General features: G+C 43.4%; 2 long non-coding RNA genes across 3 annotated transcripts in view; both read left to right on the top strand.

Moving 5' to 3' along the window:
* The first annotated feature begins 39 nt into the window (after positions 1–39).
* On the top strand, positions 40–2,827 carry LOC121498446. Of its 2 annotated transcripts, none has more exons than XR_005989784.1 (3): positions 40–128; positions 433–589; positions 2,176–2,827. It is a non-coding gene; the product is annotated as an uncharacterized LOC121498446 (long non-coding RNA). The 2 variants fall into 2 exon arrangements; XR_005989783.1 differs by having other exon boundaries at positions 429–589.
* Positions 2,828–9,817: 6,990 nt separating this feature from the next.
* The window catches only part of LOC121498447, a 47,214-nt gene continuing 29,233 nt past the window's right edge, over positions 9,818–27,798 (top strand). Inside the window, exons 1-2 of the long non-coding RNA XR_005989785.1 lie at positions 9,818–10,338; positions 11,811–11,972. This is a non-coding gene — a long non-coding RNA (uncharacterized LOC121498447). The remainder of the gene's footprint in view (positions 10,339–11,810; positions 11,973–27,798) is intronic.

Here is a 27,798-nt window from a genome sequence, read left to right as displayed (position 1 = left end):
TATATATATATATATTTTTTTTTTTTTTTTTTAATGAACAGAGATGAAAACCAAGCCCAGGAAATAAAAATGGAAGAAACAACACACAAGTTCAATAGCTTCAGAGGTCAAGAATTTATTTGGATAAGGTCTGCAACAGTGAGGTCTTACTGGGTGGGGTGGGGGGAGCGCACTCATTTTAAGGAGCAAATGTTAATAAACATACAGAAGCATCCCCCTGACTACATCGAGATCAATTAGTGAAATAGGACCCATTGCTCTTTTCCTTTAAATGCCTGACAAAACCAGTTATTAAAGGTGGGATCTAAGTCTTCTAGGGAGGGAAGCAAATGCTCGGCTATAATGAGCAAAAGAGCAGAGGTCATTATTTCGATGGGGTGTTTGCTATTTACTCCCAGTCATGCACTTGACATATTCTTTCTTATTAGCAAGGCTGGAGCAGCACCGGAGAGCGTGCAAATAATTTCCCCCCAAATCTGGACTCCAGGACATTCCTCCTGCACACAGATGAACGCCCCCATGAGCAAATTGCCTCTCCAGCCTGTCCAGAGTCACCTAGACTGCAGGCAAATGGTTTTTTCAGAGCAAGGTAAGCACTGTGGAGAACCGGAGGCTGTATATTTAAACAATTATGGGCCTCTGTGTGTCTCTGCCTCCTGCCGTACAGTCCCGAGCAAGATGGTGTAATATGTGCATTTTACATATCAATGGCAGAGGAGGCTGTTTCCAGATGGCTGTACCTATTTCAAAGCCACCTTTTTATGCAGAAGGAAGACTGTGTGACCTCCCTCCAAGTAGATGTGTTTTGTAAGCCCTGGGAGTGAATGCTTAAAAAATGGTCCTGGGCTATATTTCATGTCCAGTCCATGGTGGTGTGTGTGCACAGCTGTTCCGGGCTGGCATGTGGTAGCATATTAAAAGGAAGATTACCATTTCCCATTTTTTCCCCCTTCTGAAGGCTTGATATGCATATATGAAACTTGTGAAAAAACTCGGCATAATGAGACAAGGAAGCCGGGTCTCAAGGCACTAGTCGGTGCACATCTGGAGTTTGTAGCATTCTAGAGATAGTTACTTATTCCCAGGAGCCCCTGGCGGAGTGGGAATGGTAGCCCGGTATCCATGGTGAGCTTCCCTATCGCATCGTGCCAGGTGTGTGCGTGTGTGTTATTTCTTGGAAAGGCTGTCCTCTGAGGGGTGGGGAGGGGAGAGGACGAGAGGAGGGAAAAAAACAGAAGGGAGGTAATTAGGCGCCACCTTGCCCAGCGGAGCCAGCTCAGGCGTCTGAAATCAGGAGTGGGTATTGGAGGGGCGCGGAGTCAGATGGTGCCGGAGCCTTCTCGGCGCCTGCCAGCTCTGCGCTTGTTTCTATGGGGACAGGACCAGGGAAGAGGAGCCCTGGGGTCAGAGGAGGCACACAGATAACAGGACCAAGCGGGAAGGCTCTGGGAAGGCCCCTGCTACCTGCCTCCCACGCCACGTGGTGCTGGTCTGGAACTGCCCACCTGAATTCATGCTGGGTTTTTTTGGCAGTTAAGAAATTGGAAGTGTTTCAGGCCTTCTAGGCTGTTCTTTAGAACAAGCCTCTGCGGGGTAGCTTTTCTACTGGATCTCCGAATGGCTGGCCTTTGTATTCCCATGGAATGGACAGAGAGGTGAGGGTCAGGGACCGTAGGGACCTGCCTTACCTGAGCGGGAAGCCGAGAGCGAGTCTGGGAACTTTTCCCAGGGAGAGGGTTCGTTGGAGTTTCACAGATGCATGGGATTCGTGGATTTTTTTTTTTCTTTTTTCTTTTTCCTTTTGAGCTGCAAGATTGCGAGGTTCCAGATGCTCTGTGTAAAACAATGCCCCACAGGGGAAAGCCAGGGAGAGGAAGTGTGAGGTCCAGCTTGAGGCCACCCTAAAAAGGACTATAAACAGCAGCTGCTTCTATTGTGTGTGCCAAGCGCTGCCTGTGAGCTTAGGCCTTCTAACTCCTGGTTTCTTTCTCTGAAGCCAGATGTGACCAACAGGAGTCTGTCAAGTCAGAGGTGGACCCCAGATGGTGGGAATCCGGCAAGGGAAGCAGAGGGGCTCGTGGAAGGTGTCTTGTGCCCTAGCGGGGAGAAGGCTGTCTGCCCTTTCTTGGGGGCCTTGGCCTCACCCCGCCCCGTGTCTGTGGTCCTGTCACCCAGCGCCCTAGGTCTGGCAGCTGAGGCAGAATGGGAGAAGGGAGTCTTACTTGGCTGATCTTCCAGCTCCGACATGAGGCCACAGGATGACGGCAGAGGAGTCCCCAGAGGAGCCACGGTGGGGTAAACCCCAGATGTGGGGCAGGAAGAGGAGTCAACAAACGAGCTCATGCCTTGGGACCCTGCAGCCCTGGGTGATGAAACACGAGGATGTGAGCAGGAAAAGACAGAGATATTTCACTCAGCCCTGCTGGCAAAGGGATGGTCAGTTCCTCTGTTAATAGGGAATAAACGTCAACTTCAGAGCCTTACCTCTTCTAGTGGATCGTGTGAGCCTTTACTATTTCAGACCTATGGGTTCGGTAGGCTTAACTAACACCTTCTTGTTTCTTCCTCCACTTTCTTTCTTTTCCCAAGTTGGAGAATTCTTTTGAGATATGAATCAAAAGGACTGTCTAAAAATTAGTGGTTCCTTAACTAGTACATCCAAGAGTCAGAAGCAGAGAATAGGGAGACTGGGTAAGCAGCATCTCTTAGCCACAGCTTAGTCCTGTCCCCCACTTAAAAGGGAAGTGGACCAGGGGTCTCTGGGTGGCTCAGGGGTTGAGTGTCTGCCTTTGGCTCAGGTCGTGATCCCAGGGTACCTGGGTTGGAGTCCCCGCATTGGGCTATCCACAGGGAGCCTGCTTCTCCCTCTGCCTGTGTCATTGCCTCTCTCTCTATGTCTCTCATGAATAGATAAATAAAATCCTTGAGAGAGAGAGAAAGAGAGAGAGAGAGAGAGAGAGAGAGAAGAGAATGAGATTCTCTTCTTAAAAAAATAAAAAATAAAAAAAAGGAAGTGGATCAGATAAACAAACCTGTAAGCAACAGCCTCGTTTTGTGTGGTTCCCCCCACCATTTTTTGTCTTCTCCTTTCATGGAGATGATGAGAATCATATCTGCTGAGGGCCTCAATTATGCTCCCAAAGCTGTTTCTGCCACATTTTGTTTGACAGCTGTTTCTGAATTACACAACAGCGAATTCTCATCCACAGCTAGTAGAAGCGAGATGGGTGTAGCCATTGTGAGGGGCAATTCAAAAATACTTAGCCACATTATGTATTTTTATATTCTGTAACACAGCTATCTCAATATATGCCAGAGAAACTCTTGCACATGTCCATATGGAAACAGATATGTGAGGATGTTCCTCATGGCATTATTTTGGGTCCCAGGGGGTTGCATCATTTGGGGAATGGATAGATGAAGTATGATCGAAGCTGACGGTGGAATACTATGCAGCAGTTGAAGCAATGGAAACAGGTTTTTTAGAAAGAATGCTAAATGAAAAAGAACATCTGTAGCATATTATTTTAATAAAGTTAAGAGAAGCATAATATAGACAAACACTCTGTTTTTAAGATATGTACATTTCCAAGGGCAAATTCCTAATCCATTCGACAGCTGTCTATTGGGTGGGGAGAGGAAGGAGACAGGTCATGGGGATTGAGGATAAAGGGGAAAAAATCCAAATTAAATTAAAGAAGGGAGAAGTTTTTGTATTGCCCAATTCCAATATTGTATCATGAACTGTAAGGGAAATGAACTCAGCTCTGTACCTGAGTTCCTATGTCTAAAAAATGCTCTCTCTCAGGGATCTGCCTACCTATAAAATACCATAACTTCTGAAATCAGAGGTACTACAAAAAATGCATGAACACATTTCAGTATCACTGTCAACAGTTGATCGTCAAATACTTTTTAAGCCTATACTATGGATTTATTCCTATGTTCAGTGTGATGGGGGCATGCAGAAGCATATGGTATTGTCCTAGTTCTTATCATGCAGCTTGGAAATTATGTGTGAGATTGTAGTATACAATTCCACAGTTTATAATTAAGGCCCAAACTGTGTGAGATGTACCACATGAGTTAAAAAAAAAGAAAAAAGGAAAAAAAGAAAAAGATAGTTGGTGAGGACAGGAGTAGTCAAGGAGAATTTAAAGGAAGGAGAACCTCTGCACTGAGCCAGGAAGGATGGTAGGCCTTGGCTTGGAGGAGGTACCAATGGGACCATAAGGGGAGTAGCTTGACTCCATCAAAAGGGCAGTTTTGAGGTGTGGAGAAAGTGGGATGCAATTCCTACTTACCCTGTGGCCTGTGTGACATTCATCTAAGGACCACACTTCCCTTCCCCTGGCTCCTCTATCCCCTTGTGATTCTCAGGAAGCCATTTAAAAATATATATATATATATATATATACATATAGAGAGAGTGTGTGTGTTGGGAGTGGGGGGCAGAGGGAGAAAGAGAAGCAGACTCTCCACTGAGCAGGGAGTCCGATACAGAACTCGATCCCAGGACCCTGGAATCATGACTTGAGCCAGGGGCAGACGTTTAACCGACTGAACCACCCAGGCACCCTCAGGAAGTCATTTTGTATGGCTTCAAAGCCTCTCTTAAGCCTGCACAAGGCATGGGTCTTTGAGAGTGAGATTTGGGATTTGGCCAAGGGGATGCATGTTGCACTGCATTCTCTGTCAGCTTTATTTTCCATCTGAGACTGGGGGCTGCCTCCTTATAGAGGATGATGGGAAGGCATTGTATTTTAAAGTGATGACCCTACATTTGCAATATTAAATGGAAAATTATTTTTTTAAAGATGTATTTCTTTATTTTCTAGAGAGAAAGAGAGAGAGTGCACGAGGGAGCATGTGTGAGCAGGGGGAGGGGCAGAAGGAGAGGGAGAGAAGAAGACTCTGCTCTGAGCAGAGTGGGACCCTGGATATCATGATCCTGAGATTACGACCTATGCCAAAATCAAGAGTCAGATGCTCAACTGAATGAGTCCCCCAGGCCTCCCTCACTTTAAAAATACTTATTTATTTTATAGAGAAAGAGGGAGTAAGAGAGTGAGAATATTACATAGAAAATTCTTAACCCACACACTTGTGGATAGACTGTCCACTGATCATTTGTCAAGGTCTTTTCAAAAATCAAATCTTACATGCATGAGTTTAAAAAGTCAACCAATACTGTGATGTTTCAGAGAAAAAGGAGTCCCAAACCCATTTTCCCTCAGTTCTCCTTACCCACAGGCATTCACTTGAAATGATGTTGATAGATTCCTTTTGTATTTACTTCTGTTTCTATTTAACAGGATTATATTAGTACTTTTTAATTTTTCAGTTTTAGACACTTTAAGACTTAGCTTTCTTTCTTCTTCCCCCTTTGACACAATGAATGTTTCCTATCCCTGTCTTCCCCATGGAGTTCATCTTATAATTTTGATTAAATGAATACTCAGAGTATGTTATTTGAAGCTGAGCTCTATAGTGACAATGATTACTTTTTCTTTTCTGAATAACTTTCTGATCTCTCTGGATCTCAGCTATCCAATACATTTGCCAATAGGGACATGTGGCTGTTGAATACTTGAACTGTGACTAGTGTGACTAAGGAATTAATTTTTAACATTATTTAATTTTAATTCTTTTACAACTGAATTTAAAAGGTGATGGCTTTTGGAAAAATTTTAAGTATGTTTGGAACACCTCTGGTGTGTGAATAACCTTTTCAGCTGCAAATTTAAGGAAAACTAAGTTCAGGTGAAATCAAGGATTTCTGAGAAATTTGAGTGTGCAAATTGAGGTAGGCTGTCAATGCAAAACAGTCTGGATCTCAAAGAATTAGTGTGAAAAAAGAATATAAAATATCTCAATAATTCTGTGTTGATTTTATGGTGAAATATTTTAGATATATTAGGTTAAATAAAACATGTTATTGATACCAATTAAAAATTTCAGCCCATTTATTTACTTATTTACGTAAACTCTACTCCCAACATGGGCTTGAACTCATGAGCCCGAGATCCAGAGCCACATGCTTTCCTGACTGAGCCAGCCAGGCACCTTTCAGCTCTTTCTTTGTAAAATATGACTCATAATAAATGTAAAATTATTTGTTCATACTTTGTTTTGAGCGGAGAGTGCTGTTCTGGATTGTAGTTGGTTTGTGTCTTTCCTTGATTCACATAATACTTATTGGCCCCAATTCTATACCAGTGGTTCTAGATCTCTTCTTGAGATGTGCATTCGCATCAGACATTCTTGTCTCTTCGTCTTCTGGTGTAGTCTTTCCTGAAGTCCTCTGACCAGCTCTTGTCTGAACTAGCTGCTCTCATTCTGAGATTTCCCCTTCACTAACATCTGGGAATTCTCTTTGTTCTATTGTGTTGAAGCCTGTTTCCTGGATTTCATATTTTCTTCCTTCTTGGTTAATTCCTTTGTTTTATGAAGCACATTCTCCCATAGTTTCCTAAAAGAAAGTGTGTGGGAGATTAATTTCTCATATGTCTGAAAATATCTTCATTCTGCACATGTTCATAGTTTGTCTGGATAGATAAGTTCAGTGTGGAGAGAATGTTTCAGAATTTGGAAGATGTTGCACCATTGTCTTTTAGTGCTCTTTGTTGCTGTTGAGAAGTCCTAAGTCATTCTGTTACTTCTCATTTGTATGTGACCTTTCTGTCTCTCAATCTCTGTCCCTCTCTGGCCTCCCTCCACCTCCTTGCAGAGTCTTCTTTTTCTAAATGATGATATGAGGTTTCATGATGATATGACTCGATGTGTGTCATTCCCTTCAATTCTGGGAAGTTCCCTTGAATTACCTTATTGGTGATCTTCTCCATTTCGTTTTTTCTGTTCCTTCTCTTTGGAACTCTTTGTTGTTTGGGTGGAACAGATCATTGTTGGTCTATACCTGTCCTCTAGTTTTCTTATCTTTCCTCTTTTATTTTTAATCTCTGACTTTTGTTTATTTTCCAAAAAATTTCCCCAACTTATCATCACCTTTTGAATGAGTTACTCACTTATACTGTCATATATTTAATTTCCAAAAGCTCTGTTTTTGTTGTTTTGTTTTGTTTTTGGACTACTTGTTCTTTCTTTTCTTTCTTTCTTTTTTTTTTTTTTTACTTGTTCTTTTGAATAGCATCCTGTTCTTGTTTTATGGATGCAGTGTTTTCTCCTCTATCTCCTTCTTTAGGGACAATAATGATTGTTTTGCTTTTTAGTTTTTCTCCTCCCCTCATAATCTGTTTCCTTTAAATCTCCTTTCTTCTGAGTGTTTCATATTAAAGGCTTTCTCACAGGCCTGGGAATCCTGGGTTGTTTGCATATGTTTAGGGAAGGGGACTGAAAGGTGATTAAGGTCTTAATGAAAGGAGCTTCTCTGTAGGACTACTGTGGGGGCTCTCAAGTGAGTTGTTTTAGGTCTTTTCCCTAGAACTGGTCAGAATTCCCAGAGGAGAGCTGCTATGTCTTGCCTGTAGGGTAATGAATGTACTGGCTGCCAGGATTCTGGGAGCTGAGCTGGGGGAGATGGCTTGGGATTTCAACATTCCCTCAACCCTCCTGTCTTGTGGGACACCCCAGGTTGCTGTGGGCTGCCTTTACTACTATCTATTTCTGTTTCACAAACTACACTGAAACTTTGTGGCTTGGAGCCACCGTTTTATTTTGCATATAATATTGAGGGTCAGGAATTTAGTAGCTTGGCTGGGTGGTGTATTTCTGATCACATCTGGGATGGGTGGTCTACTTCCATGCTATCTTCTCAGTCCCAAGGCATGGCCTCTCCCAATTTCTCTTTCTCTCTATGGTGTCTCACTCTTTAGGATCTCTCTGCAAGGCTTGGGCTTCCTACAGCTTGGTGGTCTTAGGTGGTCATACCTTTTACATGGCTGTTAACTTCCAATGGGTGGGGAGCAAAAGCTGTCAGGCCAGCTATGACCAGAACTGGCATAGTGTCACTTCCAGCATATTCTATTGGTCAGAAAGGTCAAACTGATCCTCCTGCTCTCTGCCTAAATTAAAAAATGTAGAGAAATAGACTCCCCCCCTTCTTTAAGATTTATTTATTTATTCATGAGAGACACACACACACACAGAGGCAGAGACATAGGCAGAGGGAGAAGCATGCTCCCCGCAGGGAGCCTGATGTGGGACTTGATCGTAGATCCTGGGATCATGCCCTGAGCCAAGGGTAGATGCTCAATCGCTGAGCCACCAGGCATCCCTAGACTCTGCTTCTTGATGAAAGAGGAAGGTCACATTGCATATGAGCATGTGGGTTGGGAGATTTGCCATCTTTGGAAATTTTAATCTGCCACACAACTCAGATTAAAGTTGATTTAAACAAGATTCTAGCAAGCATGCCATTCACCAATAGAACATCTTTTTTTTTTTTTTTTTAAGATTTTATTTATTTATTTATTCATGAGAGACACAGAGAGAGAGAGTCAGAGACACAGGGAGAGAGAGAAGCAGGATCCATGCAGGGAGCCCGATGTGGGATTTGATCCTGGGTCTCCAGGCCCTGGGCCAAAGGTGGTGATAAACCGCTGAACCACCCAGGCTGCCCTTATTCACCAATAGAAGTATTTATCAATTGCTTCTTTGTAGCTATTCTCCATAATGTCCTTCCAACATGTTGAAAATCCAAATTAAAAATCCCTGCTCTTTGCAATAAGTTTATTTCACAGATTAAACATTTGCTCTGATTCTTCAAAGTATTTTCTTTCTTTTTTGTGTGCTCAATCTTTTCATGTTCTGGGATTTTAATTTTGTTTCGATTTGCCTTGTTCTTCGAAAGGAGATCTATATTTACCTGGCTTGGAAATTTGAGATGATTTTGTCAGCGATAGTGTTGGTTTCTGTTCTCTGAGTCCCAGAGGGAAAATTTTAAGTTTTTATTTCTTCGGTCACTGATGAGGGCCTTCCCCAAATCCCTCCAGGTGGCCAGCAGTTCTATGTGAGACACTGGTGTAGTTGCCAAACTGCCCTAAGCTCCACCCACCAACTGTCTCACAGTCTCATTCTCTTGTAGTTCACATGCGAGAATTTCCCAGGTCTTTGTGGGAAATTTCATTCACTTACTCCCCACATGGCCTTTCTTTGTCAGCGCTATATAGCTCTTGTCAGTACTTTGACCCCTCTGTTTTCACCTCCACCAAATCATGCCGACCTCCTCAAAGTTTCTAGTGCATCAATACCATTCTTCCCTATTTTGCATGAATGTTAAAGACTTTTCTCTATATAGGATGAGTCTATGGTTTCAGTGGGATTTGAGAAGGGAGGGGCATTAAATATGTCAGCTCACATTATCATCTGTAAGTCTCATTTGTTACTTTGCCCTTGGTTTTTGTCAACCAGTTTTACTAAGACATGCTCTAGAGATTTGCTTAAGTCTGAGGGGAGTGAATATTTTCTTTTCTATGGTTAATAAGAGGCATAAACATTATAGCAATGATTCTCAATCCTGGATGCACATTAGGGTCACATGGGGGCTTTGAAAAAATGCTGATGTCCAGGCTGCACCATTGGATGTCATGGTTTAATTGACCTAAGATCAGGCCAGTCATCAGCTGTCATAAAAAGTTTCCAGGTAGGGGATCCCTGGGTGGTGCAGCGGTTTAGCGCCTGCCTTTGGCTCAGGGCGCGATCCTGGAGACCCGGGATCGAATCCCACGTCGGGCTCCCAGGGCATGGAGCCTGCTTCTCCCTCTGCCTATGCCTCTGCCTCTCTCTCTCTCTCTGTGATGACTCTCTGTGATGACTATCATAAATAAATAAAAATTAAAAAAAAAATTAAAAAAAAAAGTTTCCAGGTAGTTCTGGTACTAAGAGTGCTGAAACCCATGGATCTTAGAATCCTGGGTGCATGTTGTAAGCCTGTGAGTCCCTTTGGAATGGGGAAAAGGAGAAAAAAGAAATGGTAGGAGTAGAAAGGGAGTCATCATTGGGTTTTAGTGCCTGTGTCCTATTCTCAGCTTCACAACTGAGTGTCTGCATAACCTTACAGCATGTCTTTAAGGCCCCATTTCACTCTCTATAAGGTAGCAATAATGATATCTACCCCATGGTATTAATGCAAGATGAAACTGCATGTCTGTGAAAGCAAATGTTTGTTTTCTTTGTTGTTGTTGTTGTTTTAAAGAAATAAAGAGAGAAAATGTAGTGCTGGAAAAGAAAGACAAATGACACAAAAGAAAAGAAAAATTCATAGATTGAGAACAATAAATGGTTTCCCTTCTACTGGCTGTGGATTTTGGCATGAATCCAAATCACTTCTTTTTTAATGGTGAGAAACTGCGGGGGATGTTCCAAGAATGGAGTCAAAAGGTACCCAAATTCTGGCTCCAAATCTTTGAATGCTTCCTTAGCTCTACCAGCAGTCATAATTTCAGTGATCAGCTTACCGATTTCACCCTCATTAATGTTATCCATATTTCCTGCCTGTCCTCCCAAAAGAGCACCTGCAATGTAAACTCAGGATTAATGGGAACGTAGAGTAGGTACTGAAGTCTTATAATCTTTCCTATAAAGTTTGTGCAAAGACCTCATGTCTAACCGGGGGCAAAAGAAGTCTGTCATGAAGCACCATTAACCTCTCTGCCTTCTTAAGTTGATTTCATAAGTAACATATTCATACATGTAATTAATACATACTTGGTACTGTAGATTTTTGTCAGAATACAAGGATCTGGCTTCTTTCCCTTCCCCTTTATAGGGAGTTGAATTATGTATCCCCCCCGAAAGACACATCCAAATCACAACTTTTGTGGGGTGTTTTCTCTGACACCAACTAGTGCTCTAGTTTTCTTTTTTTTTTTTTTTAAAGAGTTTATTTATTCATGAGAGACACAGAGAGAGACAGAGACACAGGCAGAGGGAGAAGCAGGCTCCATGCAGGGAGCCCTACATGGGACTCGATCCTGGATCTCCAGGATCACACCCTGGTCTGAAGGCGGCACTAAACCACTGAGCCACCAGGGCTGCCCAGTGCTCTAGTTTTCAACACTAAAACTGGTTGTCCAACAATTCCGTTACATTCCAACATGTATTACCCAGAGTTAGTGCAGACCCCACAGATTAAGGACTCAGCCACATGAAACTGCCCCACTTAGGATGCCGGTTGTGAGTCTCAGGCCACCCAGATTTCTGACTGACCAGGTATAAATGGAAGCTATTCACAAACCCCTCTCAGGTTTGATAATTGGCTAGAATGGCTCATAGAACTCAGGAAGACAGATTACCTATGTTTATTGGTTTACTTGAAAGAATAACTTCAGGAATAGCCAGATGAAAGAGATGTACAGGGCAAGGTGTGAACCAAGGGTAGGGACTTTCCATGCTCTCTCTGGTGGTGCCACCCTCCCATCACCCTGATGTATTCAGCAACTGGAAACTCTGAATCACATTGTTGAAGGGTTTTTATAGAGGTCAATTTCCAGCCTTCCTACCTTCACCTTCCAAGAGATTGATGGGTGAGGCTGAAAGTTCCAAGTCTCCAATCACTTGGTTTTTCTGGTGACTAGTCCTATGCTGAGGGTATCAAGAGGCCCTAAGTTACCTCATTAGCATAAAACTCCAGTGTCATTGAAACAGGCACATTATGAATAACAAACACACTCTATCTCTCAGGAAATCCCAAGGGTTTTAAGAGCTCTGTGTCAGGAACTGGGGACAAAGACCAAATATATTTTTGTATTATACCACACCCATAGTACCTGTACATGTGATCCTATTTGGAAATAGGTTTTTGCAGAGGCAATTAAATTAAGGATCTTGAGATGAGATTATCTTATATTTAGGGTAGGTTCTAAATCCAGTGATTGATATCTGTGTAAGAGGACCAGAATGGAGAGAGATACACAGAGGAGAAGGCAATGAGAAGACAGAAGCAGGACAGGAGTTATGCTACCATGAGACAAGAAATGCCTGGAGCTACCAGGCCCCAGGTTAGAAGAAGCAAGGTAAGTTCATAGCTTTTGGAGGGAGTACTTTCTTGCTGGCACCTTGATTTTTTTGACTTCTAGTCTCCAGAGAGAATAAATTTTTTGTTGTTTTGAACCATTAAGTTTGTGGTAATTTGTTATGGCAGCCCCAGGAAATGAATACACCCTTCCCCATACCCTCTTCCTTCTTCTCCTTCTTCCTCCTTTAGCTTAATTATAATGTTTAAGAAATTATTCTTGTTCTCAAGAGAGGTCTAATTGCGTGAGAGCAAAGTACACATGATATTTAAGTTAAGTGACCAAACAGAACCATAAGATGAGGATGCTAGAAGCTGCCAGGTGGCTGAATGTTAAGTGTAGGGTGCATAGAGTAAGTACCGGGAGGTTGGGGACTCCTTTGTGGTCAGACTCAGTGTTTCTCTTGATCAAGCATTCTTTGATCCTGAGGACTGGCTTTCCCTCTTCATGCTCTAGAAGATGTCTCTTATTTAGCAATATCACTTTGATCTTTCAATTCTGACCCTCCTGCTAGACTTTTGTAGGTCGAAGATTTTTCTAGATCATGCTTCCAGCAAGTTTTATACTTTGCCTGCCTCCTAGAGGGATTTTTAGAATATATATGTCTTAAAGATGGCAGACAAAAATCACTGGGTTGTTTTATGTCTCATAAGAGACCATGAGACAGTCAAGATCCACATGGATGAAATGTTTTTTCATGTTTGGGAAACACGTGTACTTTGGACTTTGAATTAATTATTATTTTCTCTCTATAGTTTCTAAATTAAAATCAATCACTACTGGATGACATCATAAAAATGGCAGAGTAGAAAGCTCTAGGAATCTGTCCCTTCAACAAAACAATGACTGAGTTGGCAGGAACTTTCAGCCCATTTATGGAATGAAGCAGCCTCTGAAAGGATTTCAACAGACAGGAACAGTTTGTTTTTTTTCTGCCCTTCACCCCTTTTGAAAGGTGGACATTTAAGGAAATCTTTGTCAGGTTACCAGCTGATTACAGATAGAACAGAAATATCAGGCACCACACAAAACAAGGAATACACATGTTGCGAAAATAGTCTGGAAAAGTAACAGTTGGCTTTAGCTTTCAACAAATAAAATTCAGGAATTCTAAAGGGATGGGAGAGTTAAATCTCTAGAGTTACCATAATTTAATACTCAAGGTCCAGTTCTCAACAATACAAAATCTACCAAAAAATAAACAAAACCTGAAGAAACCCAGGAAAATATGGCCCATTTGCAGGAGAAAAAAAATTTGATAGAAATCATCTGTGAGGAGTCCCAGACATTGGAATGATTAGTCAAAGATGTTAAATCTGCTGTCTTAACTCTGTTCAGTGAGAACTAAAAGAAATCAGGAAAACAATGCATGAACAAAATAAGAATATCAACAAAGAGATAGATGAAGCCAAACAGAAATTTTGGAGGTGAATAGAACAATAACTGAAATGAAAGACTCACTAGAGAGTTTAAATAGAAGATTTGAGCAGGAAAAAAAGGGTCAATGAACTTGTAGTCTGAGGACCAAAAGGAAAAGAAAATGAAGAATAGTGAACTGAGCATGAGGGATGTGTGTAATAGCATGAAACATACTAATATACACATTTTGGGAAGGAGTCCTAGGAGAAGAAAGAAAAGGGAAGAAAACAATTTGAATAAATAATGGCTGAAAATTTCTCAAATCTGAAAAAAATACATGAATATACATGTTTAAAAAGCTCAATGAACTTCATGCAGGAGAAACTCAAAAAGACCCACACTGAAGCACATTATAGTCAAACTATTAAAACACGAAGATGAAGAGATAATCTTGAAAGCACCAAGAGAGAAGGACTTACCATGTTTGAGGGATCCACAGTAAGATTAACAACTTATTTCCCTTCAAAAATCATGGAGGCCAGAGGCAGTGGGATGACATATTTAAAGTCTGGAAAGAAAGAACCCAAAAACTGAAAATCCTATATCTGGGAAAACTATCTTTCAAGAATGAGGGAGATATTAAGACATTTCCACACAAACAAAAGCCGAGGGATTTCAGTACTAGTAAATCAGCTGTGTATGATGAATGTTAAAGGGAGCCTTTCAGGCTGAAATGAAAGGACAGTAGGCTCTAAATCAAAGTCATTAGAAAAAAACACAAAAACATAGGTAAAGGTAACTATATAACTAACTATAAAATCCAGTATCATTGCACTTTTGTTGTGGTTTACAACTTCTCTCTTTTTCCTATATGATTTATTTATTTATTTTTAAAGATTTAATTTATTTATTCATGAGAGACACAGTGAGAGAGGCAGAGATGTAGGCAGAGGAAGAAGTAGGCTTCCCACAGGGAGCCTGATGTGGAACTCAATCCCAGGACCCTGAATCACAACCTGAGCGGAAGGGAGATGCTCAACCACTGAGCCACCCAGGTGGCCCTCCTGTGTGATTAGCAGGCAAATGCAACAAACAATGATTATAAGTGTATGTTAATGGGCATACAATGTATAAAGGTGCAATCTGTGACAATAACCATGTAAAGGGGGAGAGATGGAGATATTATGAACACAGTGTTTGTATACTTTTGAGACTTGGTTGGTATTACTCAAATTAAGTTGTTACAAGTTTAAGATGTTAACTGTAACCTCTAAGATATGACTAATAAAATAACTTTAAAAAATACAAGAAGAGGGAATTAAAATGGCATACTACAAAATCACACTACCAAAATATTCTACATCAGATTACCTTGTCATGGTTTTTCTACATAGTTTCTCACCACCCAACGTGTGAAGGGAGTCCGTAACTCAGCCTACTAGGGCAGCTTGGAACACTCAGCTGTGAGGTAGTGCACTGAGCCAGATCTGCAAGGCCAAGTGAAGGCCTTGGGTTCAGGGAAGAGCACAAGAGAATGGAGACCACAGTGGACTGGAAGACAGTAGAAGCGGGTTCTGCTTGCTTGCATGCTTTGGTGCTAATAAGCCCTATGACGATGGATAACTCTTAAGTTTTCTTTTTCAAAAAAATTTATTCATTCATTCATTCATTCATCCATTCATGACAGACACACAGAGAGAGGCCGAAATATAGGCGAAGAGAGAAGCCAGGGACTCAATCCCAGGACCCTGGGACCATGACCTGAGCCAAAGGCAGATGCTCGATCACTGAGCCACCCAGGTGTCCCTAGTTTTCTTTTCCCTAAAGAGAGGAGGTTGAACTAGATCATCTCAAATGTCTTCCCAGTCTGCTGGAGAGCACCAAGGTTTGCAAGTTAGGGCCTGCCCTCTGAATTAGAGAGCATGAGCAACGCAGACCTCTGTCTACTCATTCCCAGTGCAAAAGGGCATTCTCTGAGGCTAATTTTAAAGGGGGCGAAGGTGTCATATGTCTGGAAGGAAACTTGCAAAAGGGTCCTTTGTGCAAGAGGAACAGGATCCACCACAATATTGATACTTTCTGTCTGTGTAGCATTTCCAAGTTACCTCCAGAAGTAGCATGCCATATGTATATATATATATATATATATATATATATATATATATATATATATGGTTGTTGTTGTTGGTTAAATGTTTTTATTTGTTTTTATTTTCTGGAGGATGCTGGGGGCAGGAGTGGAGAGCTGGCTAGCATAGCAATGCAATGCAGGCCCTTTCTCCTGGCTTTAACAGGCAGATGTAGATGCTGCCGCTGGCCAGGGCAAGGAGGAGGCCACGGGGTAGAGCAAAGGAGTAACCGAAGCTGCCCTAGCAGGCCCTTGGCCAGATCTCCGGGGCATGAATCAAAGTGTGACCAATATCACTTTGTGAGTCAGGTAAGGCAGGCATTCAGTTCAAGTAAAGGAATATTTATTGAGGGTTCTCTGTGTGCCAGGCAATATGCTCAGAGCTGCACCCAGAAGAGCCAGGCCTGCCTTTAAGGAGCCCATGTAGTCTATGGTAAAGATGGCAAACGAAAATCACTGAGTTGTTTGATCTCTCATGAGAGATCATGAGACAGTCAAGATCCACACCAATGAAATGGTTTTTCATGTTTGTAGTAATCTATCTGCCCCAGATGAGGAGACTGGTGCTTGGTGAGGTTGGGTTTTGTGAATGACATCACATGAGAAGAGGCATAGCTGGGGCAGGAAGCCAGGTCTGATGTCTAGACCAGAGAATGACATCAGGCTGCCCCTGGGTCAACTCATCCACCATTTTCATGATTCTGGAAGAGGCGGGTATAGAACTTCTTTTAGCAATAAACTGGTCTGGCACACCTACCTGCCCATAGGGATTTAGCTCTAATCTGTAGCTTAAGTATTTCATGTTAAAGTTAACACTCACTTCCTCTTGTTCTATTTAATTGAAAAACACACAGTCCCTGCCCTTTTTCACTTCTGGTCAGTGACATAAGTTCCTCATTCAACACTGTGCAGAACACATAAATACGGCACCCTTGGGGCAGGATGAGAGGCGGAGGAGGGGCAAGCAGAGCTACCCGCCTTAGCTCTCTGGGACGGGTAGGGGCCCAAAACCAAGGGTGTTCCAGTGGCAAAGTTTGCGAAGCTTGTGCTTTCTTCATCTGGATGTGAAGAAAGAGGTCCTGTTTCTCTCCTAGGCCTTGGTGAAAACTTTGTTTTTCAAAGGCCTTGTGTTTCTCTTTAACCATCTCATGAACTTTTATCTAATGACTTTAATGGGTGTTGGCATCAATATCTATTTTGATTTGGTGCCAATTTTGTCACATCTTTGAGATAATTTTATGCCCCTTCCTGAAGGCCAGAACTGTACAACCAGTAAAGAATTAAGTAAGCATTGGGATGCCTGGGTGGCCAAGCAGTTGAGTGTCTGCCTTTGCTCAGGGCATGATCCTGGGGTGAAGGGAGTGAGTCCTGAAAGTCCTCCTCACAAGGAGCCTGCTTCTCCCCTGCCTATATCTCTGCCTCTTTCTGTTTCTCGTGAATAAATAAATAAAATCTTAAAAAAGAAAGAATTAAATAAGCATAGAGACTAGTGGGCTGAATGGTGGCACCCAGAAGATCAGGCTCTGATCCCTGGGATCTGTAAATGTTCCCTTATTTAGGAGAAAATAAGCTTTTGAAGGTGTGATTAAGTTAAGACCCTTGAGATGGGGAAATTACCCTGCATTATCCAGGTGGGCCCTACATGCCATCAACAGTGTCCTTATAAGACAGAAGCAGAGGGAGATCATACACACAAAAGAGGAGAAGGTGATGTGAAGACAGAGGCAGAGAGAGGAAGGAGGTGGCCAGAAGCAAAAGGCTTGCTGGCAGCCACTAGAAGCTAGAGGAGGCAAGAGATCGACTCTCTTCGAGAGCCTCCAGAGGGAGAACAGCTCCGATGACACCTTGATTTCTGCCGAGTGAGAAGAAGGTTGAACTTCTGCCTCCAGAATCATAAAAGAATATACATTTCTGTTGCCTGAAACCACCAAGGTCGTATCTCTCTGTTACAGCAGAAAACTCATACAGGGAATGAAAAGTTCAGGCTTCTTTCGTTAGAGCAGTCTGGCAAAGCCTATGGCTCCATTCTCAGCAACATGGTTTCAGATCGTAAAATAAAATACTTAAGACCATGGAGAAACCCAACTATTGAAATATGGTTGTTAGAACATGAAAAAACAGCTCCATACAGCCTTGAGTGCACTCATCAAGACAATACATTTCTGATACAGGCAAGTTAGAGCTGATTTTCTTTATTTATGAATTTATTGTTTTTATTTTTAAAGATTTTATTTATTTGTTCATGAGTGACACACACAGAGAGGCAGAGACATAGGCAGAGGGACAAGCAGGCTTCCTGTGGGGGGCCTGATGTGGGACCCTGGGATCATGACCTGAGCCAAAGGCAGACACTCAACCTCTGAGCTACCCAGGCATCCTGAACTGATTTCATTTTTGAGAGACACCAATAGGAAGGGCACTGTTGTCCGGCCAGCTGGAATCACACACTGTATTGTGGAGTGGCCTGCCATAAAGAAGGTTGAGAACGCGCATGATCTCCTGTGGGGTCTAATACTTGCTATTGTTTTCAAGTAGTGATCAAAGTATTCCAAGATGTGGACAGTAACTGCAATGTAGTCGTGGAAATAGCTGGTGTTCCCTGAGACCAAGTCCCAGGGACGGCTAATGCTCTGTGGTTTGCTGCCTACATCCCCTGGTCGAAGGAAATACTGAATTTCAGACGGTGAACCTTGGGCGCAGGACCCCGGCTCAGAGAAAGAGGAAGTAGCAGTGCCAGGGTGAGTGGCCGCTGCGTGGAGCCAGGGCTAGGGGAGGCCGCGGAGGGCCAGGCAGGTCCGCAGCCTGCGTGGGAGCCGGGCACCCCGAGGCGGGCCCTCCGAGAGGCAGCAGCTCACAGGAGCTGCCCAGCGATAACGCAGGCACAGCAAATTGGACAGGGTGTCAGGTTGACTATGAAATATGACGGATTAACAGCCGAGGCTGCTGGTATGACCTGCTTTCAGACACTTCATTTAGAAGTTATCATATTGCTGGATGCTTCCTATAATTTGTGATGATGCTGATTGTGATAAATCGTGAGTTTCTGGCAAACTCCCCCAGCCCGCTCCAATGGCTGAACAGAGAAAATATGTAATTCTGTGGGAACATTCATGCCACGAATGAGAGCCGGGATCTGGCTGTAAACAGAATGCTCAGTCCGTGAACAAAGTAATTAAATCAAGCTAATTAAATCACAATAAAAATAATTTTAATTTAATTAATTTCTCTGCACTGATTGAACATTATGTTGCGACCATGAGGCTTCCTGAACACTAATAGAATTTAGGGGCTGGGATGCCGAAGTTGTGGTCACTGGTGTGGTACGTGGGTTATTGTTAAGGGAATGAAATTAAATACGTTTAACGAGATGCCGAAATGTTGACTGAGCCACAAATAGAAAATGGTTTCGGAATTAGGATAATGAGGTCTTTTCCTTTCCCAGTTAGGCTTCTGGATTAACTGGGGCAATGAATGTCAAATTTGGTAATAATTTAAAAGGTCTAGATAAAGTCGATGGTGCACAATTGCTTCATTATGTTGGGAGTTGGTGGGGAACTTCAGGTCAGTATCTCAGTAATGAGCAGTACTGGGGATACTTACCTGTTGTCAGCCTACCCTGAAGTCCGTGGTACCTGGTAAAGACCCTGGAAGCACTAGAATTGGAATCCTGTGAGGTCCTCAGTCAAGGACTTAAACGAGTGGCACTGGTTTTTAATAGCAGCATGAAAGATTTAGGTGAGGGATATAGAAGGACTTTTTATCTAGGAGAGGTGTTAACCAATAACTAGTTACTATTCTTTTTCCATTTTTTTTTTTTAAGAGAGGGAGAGGTGGAGGAGGGGAAGGGCAGAGGGAGAGGGAGAGAGAGAGAGTCTTAAGCAGGCTCCACGCCCAGCACTGAGCCTGGGGCTTGATCTCACGACCCTGAGATCATGGACCTGAGCTGAAATGGAGAGTTGGTCGCTCATCCGACTGAGCCACCCAAGCTCCCCTTAACCAGCTACTTCTTAAAAATGTGAACTGTGGCTCCCCCTGCACCCTACCCCTTATCCCCAGTGATAAGTAGAGAGTCTTACACCAGCCGGTGCTCAAATATTTGTTATTAAATTGAATTGTTGAGTTCTTAAGGAATTTCTTCCCTTAGCCCTTGGAACTGAGGACGAATGCTCGTCTTGCAGTGTTGTTTAGACATCGTTCAGTTTCTAAGCAGGAGGATACTCGCACGAGACGACCTCTCAAGGTCACCTCCCTGAGACTAATTTTGTCATGTAAGCAACACTGGAATTCTGAGTGTGTGTTAGCAGCCTCTCACATAATTACCAACTGTGATTTTAGAGGAGCCTGTGCTTTGGATCCCAATATTATTTATCATGCACGTTATTTTAATTAATATTTTGTGTGTGTGCCAACATTTGAACCAGACCTCATTATGACTAGTCGGGGCATTGCATTGTTTGTTGAGTGGATTCGTTTTCTGGGATGCAGCTGCTTTCCTTCCCCAGCAGCCAGGGAGGGCAGAGCCCAGGGGCCAGCGTTCGCAAAAGGCTCTGCTGCCACAAAAATGTGTGGTGATCCTGGGGCCTAGATGGCTCCAGCCAGGAGCTGCTTCTCCATCCAGAGGACGGGGGTGTGGGGATGCCCCTAAGGAAGGGCTCTGAATGAGGATCCCCCGAGAGAGGGAAGTGGGCACAGTGTTTGTGATGTCTGAGTGCCGCACACCAACTCTAGGAACAAGGGGCGTCCGTGTGCCTTTGAAGAGTGAATTGGCACCTTTTCTGTTGTCTGTTGTTTCATAATTGTGCAAACAGTGTGAAATCCAGGCTAGCACAATGCCCGTGAACTCCAGCTGGTCGCTCAGCTCAGCGTGCACAATAACCAAAGACCCCCTGCTTCCCCTCATGCTCTGCCCGAGGGACGTGTGGGCAGGTGCTCTTCCTCCTGCCAGAGCTGCCCCCGAAGTTAGGATGTGACGTTTTCCAGGAGGAGACTTTTGTTGTTCTGGAAAGAACTTCCAGCTTAACCTGCATTCCAGCCATTTCTTTCCCAGCTCCTTGACTTCAACCCCACCTGCATTCTGATCCCCCACACCCCTGGAAACACTTCCTGGGTGCTTCTCTTCCTCACAGGTGCAAACTTGCATCCTCAGCAGCATGAAGGGACCGTATAGAGGGGAATCCCCAGGTGTCTAGAACATCTTTCCCATTCTAGTACCTCACCCCATTTTAGAAAGTTGCTACCTGCCCCCCCCCGCCCCCAATGAGGCTTCAAGTCTCAGTATCTGCTGATGAGAATTAAAACCCTAAACCTGGTTTTAACCCATTTCACTTACTCCCATAGGCTCCTTTTTTTTTTTTTTTAAAGATTTTATTTATTCATGAGAGACACAGAAAGAGAGGCAGAGACATAGGCAGAGGGAGAAGCAGGCTCTATGCAGGAGCCCGATGTGGGACTCAATCCCAGGACCCTGGGATCATGACCTGAGCCAAAGGCAGTTGCTCAACCACTGAGCCACCGGGCCTCCCACTCCCAAAGATTCCCAAAGGGGAGTCTATTCTGGTTCTAGTCATATCACTCTTTATTATACTGCAAATCATACTATCCAACCTTCTTTTGAGGGCAGGTGTGTGGCCAGACCTGTGTGAAGCACCTTACCTGTCCCATGGCATGTAGTTGTCACGGGAACTCTATGAGGCAGGTGCTGTTTTTCTTTGTTCCAGTTGACCGAATGGTGGTTCACACACTTGAGCTTCCCCCATGTCCAGCTCACAAGTGCCAAAGCCGCTACTAAAATCGAGGTCTTTGTCTTTCCCTGATCCCTCCTCTGGACCATCGCAATGCCCCCGAAACGAGTCACCCATTGAGATCCACTGTGCACGTGTCCTGCCCTCTCTTTGCCGACGCGGGGCTGCCCAAGAGCACACATGTGTCGCCGGGCTGTGCCCAAGCTCTGCAATCTTCCTCCTAATTCTCTGCCAACCCCGGAAAGCTGTTTTACAGAAGGCAGATTTTGGATCAGCTAAGAATGTTAGGACAATTTTTTTTCTCTGATAAAGTAAATTAACGACCCACTGTGCATCTGTATCAGTCTAAGGATTCTATCACAGGAGGAAATCTCTTTAAAGGGTTTGAGTCGGAGACCATAGGACATCTTGAAGGCTGGCCTTTAAAAGCAGCTCTGAGGCCCAGGTGGAGTGCAGCTTTGCTGGACTGCACTTCCCAGCTCCCTAGGCGATGCCAGCCACGGGCGTGCGGTCCCGGGCACAGCTCTGTGTATCTGCCCACAGAATTCCTCCTCCATCCCCTTCCCTCTTCTCCTCTGCTTGTTTGTTCCCTCCCCCCTTTTTCTCTCCAAATTGAGTTTCTCAGTTTCCCTCTTCATTCCTCTACCAGCCCCTCACTCTCCTGTCATCTTGACTGGGCGGTTGGTTCCCCCACTACATTGTTTGGGTGGCCTGTGCCTATCTGCTTCATCATTCTCGGCTGAAGACCCATAATAAGAGAAAATCCAAGAAGAGAAAATATTTACCAGTTCTGAAATGGCTGGCATTAATGAAATTATGTTTGGGGGCATTTAGATTGAACTGGTGTAATTGTAGGTTGCAAAGTCTAATAGTGGTGCATGTGGGGGATATCATTTTGTGCTATTTTGCTTTCAGGTTTTTGTTAATCCAGTGGGTTTGGTGGAATCAGAGGGCTGCTATGAAAAAAAAAAAGTCTGAGCAACCTGCTGGCGGGAGAACAGCCTTGTCAAACTAGCGGGTAGCTGCGCGTTTAGCCTTTATCCCGCATACAATGAGGGCAATCACCGGGGCCTGTAGAAAGAGTATTGAACTGTCCACACAGGACATTTTTGTTGAAAGTAGTTCTTTTGATTTCATCTTCCCAGCCTAATGTAATAAAAACAGACATTAGGAAACACATTCATCTCAGTTTGATAGGGACCATCCTGAATGCCCAGCAACGTGTGCAGTCATAAAGGTTATCCAACTGCCGGAAGTGACTTGGAAGATGATTGGTGATTCAAAGGTTGTGAGCACCTCACCCCAGATGGTGGTGGTGGTGGGGTGGGTGGTAGCCATCACAGGAGCTGACCAATGTGTAGCTGGAGGAGAAGCATGCTGTCGCTGCTGGGAGAATATTTAACTTCTCCAACATGGTGACTTGGAGCCAACAAGCCCATTTTTTCCAATTGGCCAAACCTTGTGGGGTTATCTCCAAAGGAAGAAGAAAGGAAAACAAAGTAAAGGAATCTTGAACTTATTTCAGCTGATCAGATGGTCATTTCTATGGAAACAGAAACAGAGGCAGGAACGGGCCATGGTCAGAGGCCTGGTTCCTGTCAGGCCTCTCTCGCGTTCCATGTTTCTGAATTCCATACTCTGGTTCTGGAAGTTTATGACCTCAGAAAAGGCCAGCTACAAAGAAAAGAGCTTCACGTAACTTGAGAATGGAGGAGTTATCCCTCCAAACAAGAAGCTCATAGAAGTTAGGCCGACTGGCATTTGGGAGGATTCAAACTTACGACACCTTCTAATTTCTTTGACTACTTGCTGCATTCCGAGTTTGCTATAACATGGTACGTGTCACTCCCAATATTTATTTGTGTGGTTGCCAGGGTGCTATTTTCCATGCACTCACTAAAGTGCGTGGAAAGGAATTGCGTATTCTCCACCAATTATATTCTGCCATGAGTTTATAGGTAACCCTTTGCTGGGTTTTAGAATGAAAACAGGTGAGTAATTGGAGAATGAATTTGAAACATAGTATATAAATATAATTCCTGAAACTGAATAAAAGTCTGATATTCCTTTCAGGTTCAAAAGGCTTATGTTTTATTGTTTTTTTTTTAAGATATTTATTTATTTATTCATGAGAGACACACAGAGAGAGTTAGAGACATAGGCAGAGGGAGAAGCAGGCTCCATGCAGGGAACCTGATGCAGCACTTGATCCCAGGACCCATGGATCATGACCTGAGCCAAAGGCAGACACTCAACCACTGAGCTACCCAGGTGCCCCGTGTCTTACTGTTTTAATTATTAGTGTTGAGGGGCGCCTGGGTGGCTCAGTGGTTGAGCATCTGCCTTCAGCTTAGGTCAGGATCCTGGGGTCCTGGGATTGAGCCCCATGTTGGGCTCTCTGCTCAATGGGGAGTCTGCTTCTTCTCCTTCTGCCCCTCTCCCTGCTCATGCTTGTGCGCTCTCTCTCTCTCCTCTTCCTCTCTCTCTGAAATAAATAAATAAAATCTTAAAAAATAAAATTACTGTTGAAATCATTGTATCTTATACTGTTCATTTGTTCATGCATTTAGTCAGCAAAGGCCACTGAGCATCTACCGTGTGTGCTGAATTCAGGTGTTGGATTCTGGGAATTCACCAACAAGACATAGTCCTTGCCCTCAGGTAAATTACAGGCTACATGTGTTTCTAAGATAAAGCAGATGGTCCCAATACAGTATGATAAGCACCCTGATAGGGTACAGTAGGGGGTACAGTAGGATCCAAGAGGATAGCTACAGAGAGCTGTGTGTGTGTGTGTGTGTGTATGGGTGTGTGTGTGTGTATGCTCAAGCACACGTGCCTATGTGTACAAGCAGGCTGTGTGCTCATGGGTATTTTGAAGTGCATAGTTTAAAAGTAGGCTTCCTGGTGATGATGATGTCTAAAATAAATCTTGAAAGATAAACGGTAGTTAGACAATGACAGGGAAAGAGGTTACATTCTAGATAAGAGAAAGGACAGGAGTAAATGGCATACCAAGAACTGCAAGTTACTTTGTTAATGAGAGCTGTGGTTACTTGGGATCCAGGTGATGGATGAGTCTGGAGAAACTGGTAGTGCTCTTGTGTTTCATACCAAGGGGCTTATTTGTTGAAGGAGGGAAGGAAGGAAAGGAGGAAGAAATGGCGACAGGGAGTATTGAGGATCAAGGAAGGACCTAAGATTTCTTTTCTTCTTTTGTCTGGTGATTTACATAAGTACATGATGTGTTTTGATATTTAATGTGTGAACTCAGTTTAATAACTTCTGAAAGAAGAGTTATCCCTCCTTCATAGGGAAGCTGTGAGGGTCAAATGAGATACTGCTATAAGATGCTTAGCACAGGCCCTGGCACATTATTAATGATCAGTAAATGATGATTGTTATTACTTTGATGAGCATGGAGGGTGGACAGCAAGGGGGATTTGGAGCAGTGGCTGGAATGAGATGCCAGTGAGAGCTGATGGTGGACTGAGATGGGGTAGACAGATGGCGACTGATGAGACGCATACTGAGTAGGCAGGATGGGCAGGGCCAATGACTGACAATGTGCAGGGGCAGGGAAAAGGAGCATTAGGAACAAGTTCTAGGTTTTTGGCTAGGCTTATAGTAAGATGGACACAGAGGAAGTCATGGGCAGTGTCCACAAAGTGCCAGACCATTCAACACCCAAACCTAAAACAATCCTTGGTGTGTAGAACTTGTCTTCAAAAGTGGACTCAAGGGATCCCTGGGTGGCGCAGCGGTTTGGTGCCTGCCTTTGGTCCAGGGCGCGATCCTGGAGACCCGAGATCGAATCCCACGTCGGGCTCCCGGTGCATGGGGCCTGCTTCTCTCTCTGCCTGTATCTCTGCCTCTCTCTCTCTGTGTGACTATCATAAATAAATAAAAAATTAAAAAAAAAATTAAAAAAACAAAAACAAAAACAAAAGTGGACTCAAATGGTGAGCATGTGAAGCCATGGGGTGTGCTGGTGGGTGGGGTGCAGAACCACTTTGGTGAAATGGGGTTCGTAGCAATTCCTGCCAGATGAACCTTTCTCAATGCCATGTGACCACGTGCATCTCTTCCTCCTCACTTGATCTGCTTCTCTCCAGTGCCCTAACCACCTGTAAGAATTAAGCTCTTCTATACCTTATCCTATTGGCCTGGCTTCTTGCCTGGTCACACGAACTGTGATGCTGGTGACCTCTGATCCTCCCCACACCAGACCCAGCGTCGTTGCATATAAACGCACTGCTGGGAAAAAACAAGAGTTATGAATCCTGCTTCTTTGTGTTCTGGCCAAAGTAATAAAATATATTCCCAATACTAATACTGCAATTTAAATTTATTATCTTTGTGCTTTACAGTATCCATGGCAGTAAAATCCAATCCCAAGAGTATCATTACAATTTCCAACTACTTAAGGAATTATTTTTGTTTATGTTTTAAAGCCACAGCAATAAAATTTAATACCAACAATAATACTACAACTTTGTATGCCCTTAAAACTTGCCATAAATGATAATTGTGAGAAGAATGTCAGTAAACATGTAAATGTTTTTCCAGGAGAAAACATGGTAAGGCCCAGATTCTTAATAGAGCATTGAGAAGCATGCTGCCTTCCAGTTAGTCAATGAGTCCTGTTGGTCCTGTCTCTAAGCATCCGTTGAATGGGCCCATTTCCCTTTGTCCATGCAACCCCTGAAGCCATGTGCCATTGCGATCATCTGGAGGCCACCCTCCTGCCTGGGTGACCCAACATAGCCTCTTACTGTCATTCTCTCTCCTGCTCTTCATTCACTGCTCCACACAGCAGCCAGGATGAAGTTTTCAAAACACAAATCTTGCCAGCTTTCAAGAAGATATGGAGGATGGAAAACAAGTTATATGACACTGCAAGGAAGCAATCAGCCAAATGCAGAATGTGGGACACGATGCAGGACAAATGACCTGGTTTCTCTAACAAATCAATGGCATAAAAGAGAGAGAGAGAAGAAGAGAGGAGGTGGCTGTGATGGCATCAAAGAGATGTAAGGACTATAAACACAATGACCAAGTATCATCTGTGGGCTTTGTGGGGCTCCCGATTCCTGAAGCCAACTGTATAAAGACATTTTTGAGAAAATCAGGGAATGGTGGCAATACTAGAGAACTACTATTAATTTTGTTGGCATGTGCTTATCTTCTTAAATCAAAGCCTTTATCAGCAAGAGGCTCAGTCCTGGGTATTTGTAGAGGAAATGACATGATGTCTTGAATTTGGTTTTTAAAATACTGCAGCCCCATTTTTCCCCAAAACGGATGGGTGGTCGGCAGAGATGAGAATCAAGATGGCCAAAATGCTGACAATAGTTGAAGTTGGGCATGGGTACACGAGGTTCATTTGGTATTCCGTTTACTTTTACGCATGTTTGAAAAGTGGCATAATTAAATGTGAAAAATTTGAGAGAATGGGCCAGGTGAAGCATTTGTTCCTTCCAATAGTAATTGATTCATTCAACAAAGATACTTTTTCATCATCTACTAAAATTCAACAGCCTTTAACTGAACATCCACCTCATGCAAAATGGAATAAGACACAGTTTCTGCTCCTCAGAAGGTAGGGGAGGAGAGACCTACATTTGTTAAAGGTAAATAACACGAATATTAATACTGATGTAAGAGCTAAATTGACAATATGCAAAAGAGTCAAAAGGTATCTCAAAAAATCAAGGCACAAATGCCCCTGGGTGGCTCAGTTGGTTAAGTGCCTGACTCTTGATCTTGGCTCAGGTCATGATCTCAGGGTCATGAGATCGAGCCCTGCATCTGTCTCAGTGGATGTGGAGCCTGCTTACGATTCTGTCTCTCCCTCTCCCTTGCACCCCCCCCCCAAAAAAACATGTAGATTCTCAAAACTTAGGAATTGAAAAATGTGGGTGTAGGGCTCTGAATCTGTAGTTTAAAAAAATCAAGGACAGAACACTGCATGGTATGTTACTTTTTGAATATATAAGGAGAAAAACAAGAATTCCTAGTCATATTAGCTTGTACAAGCAGAAATCAGTCAAAAAAGACTCCTAAGAACTATGAAAACTTGACATCTATTTAGGAGAGACATGAACTGAGGGCCAGGGAAAATTTTACAGAATGCCTTTTCATGTTTCTGGTTTTTGAAAAACATGAGAACGTATTGGGTAACCAAAAATTTAGTATAAAAAATGAAATAAGCTTTCAGCTCCTCCCTCATAGCAGACCACATCTCTTGTCTATCAAAAACCCTTTATCAGGTCCTAGTACCCTTGCTATATAATGCACAGTCCTTTTGGTGGCTTTTCAGGGTGGCCTGATCTGGCTGGTGTGCCTGGCACTCCTCAGGCTCTGAGCTTGTCATGTGGGGTTCTGCAGGCTCTCAGCTCAGCCACGCTCACTCTGATGCTGGCTGCCAACAAGCTCATCACTCTGCCTGGGTTGGTCTCCTTCCTGCTTGGTCTGACCAACCTCTGCTCATTCTTTGGGTTTTGTTGGAGATGCCACTTTGATGGAAGCTTCTCCTCTCCTTCTCAAATCCCTGGAGCCCATTCAGCAAGTTGCTTTAGGACCCTTTGCTATATGT

Source organism: Vulpes lagopus, chromosome 9 (genome assembly GCF_018345385.1).
Source record: "Vulpes lagopus strain Blue_001 chromosome 9, ASM1834538v1, whole genome shotgun sequence".
NCBI lineage: Eukaryota > Metazoa > Chordata > Mammalia > Carnivora > Canidae > Vulpes > Vulpes lagopus.
Note: the sequence above shows the minus strand (reverse complement) of the source record. Positions and strands in the feature narration are given on the sequence as shown.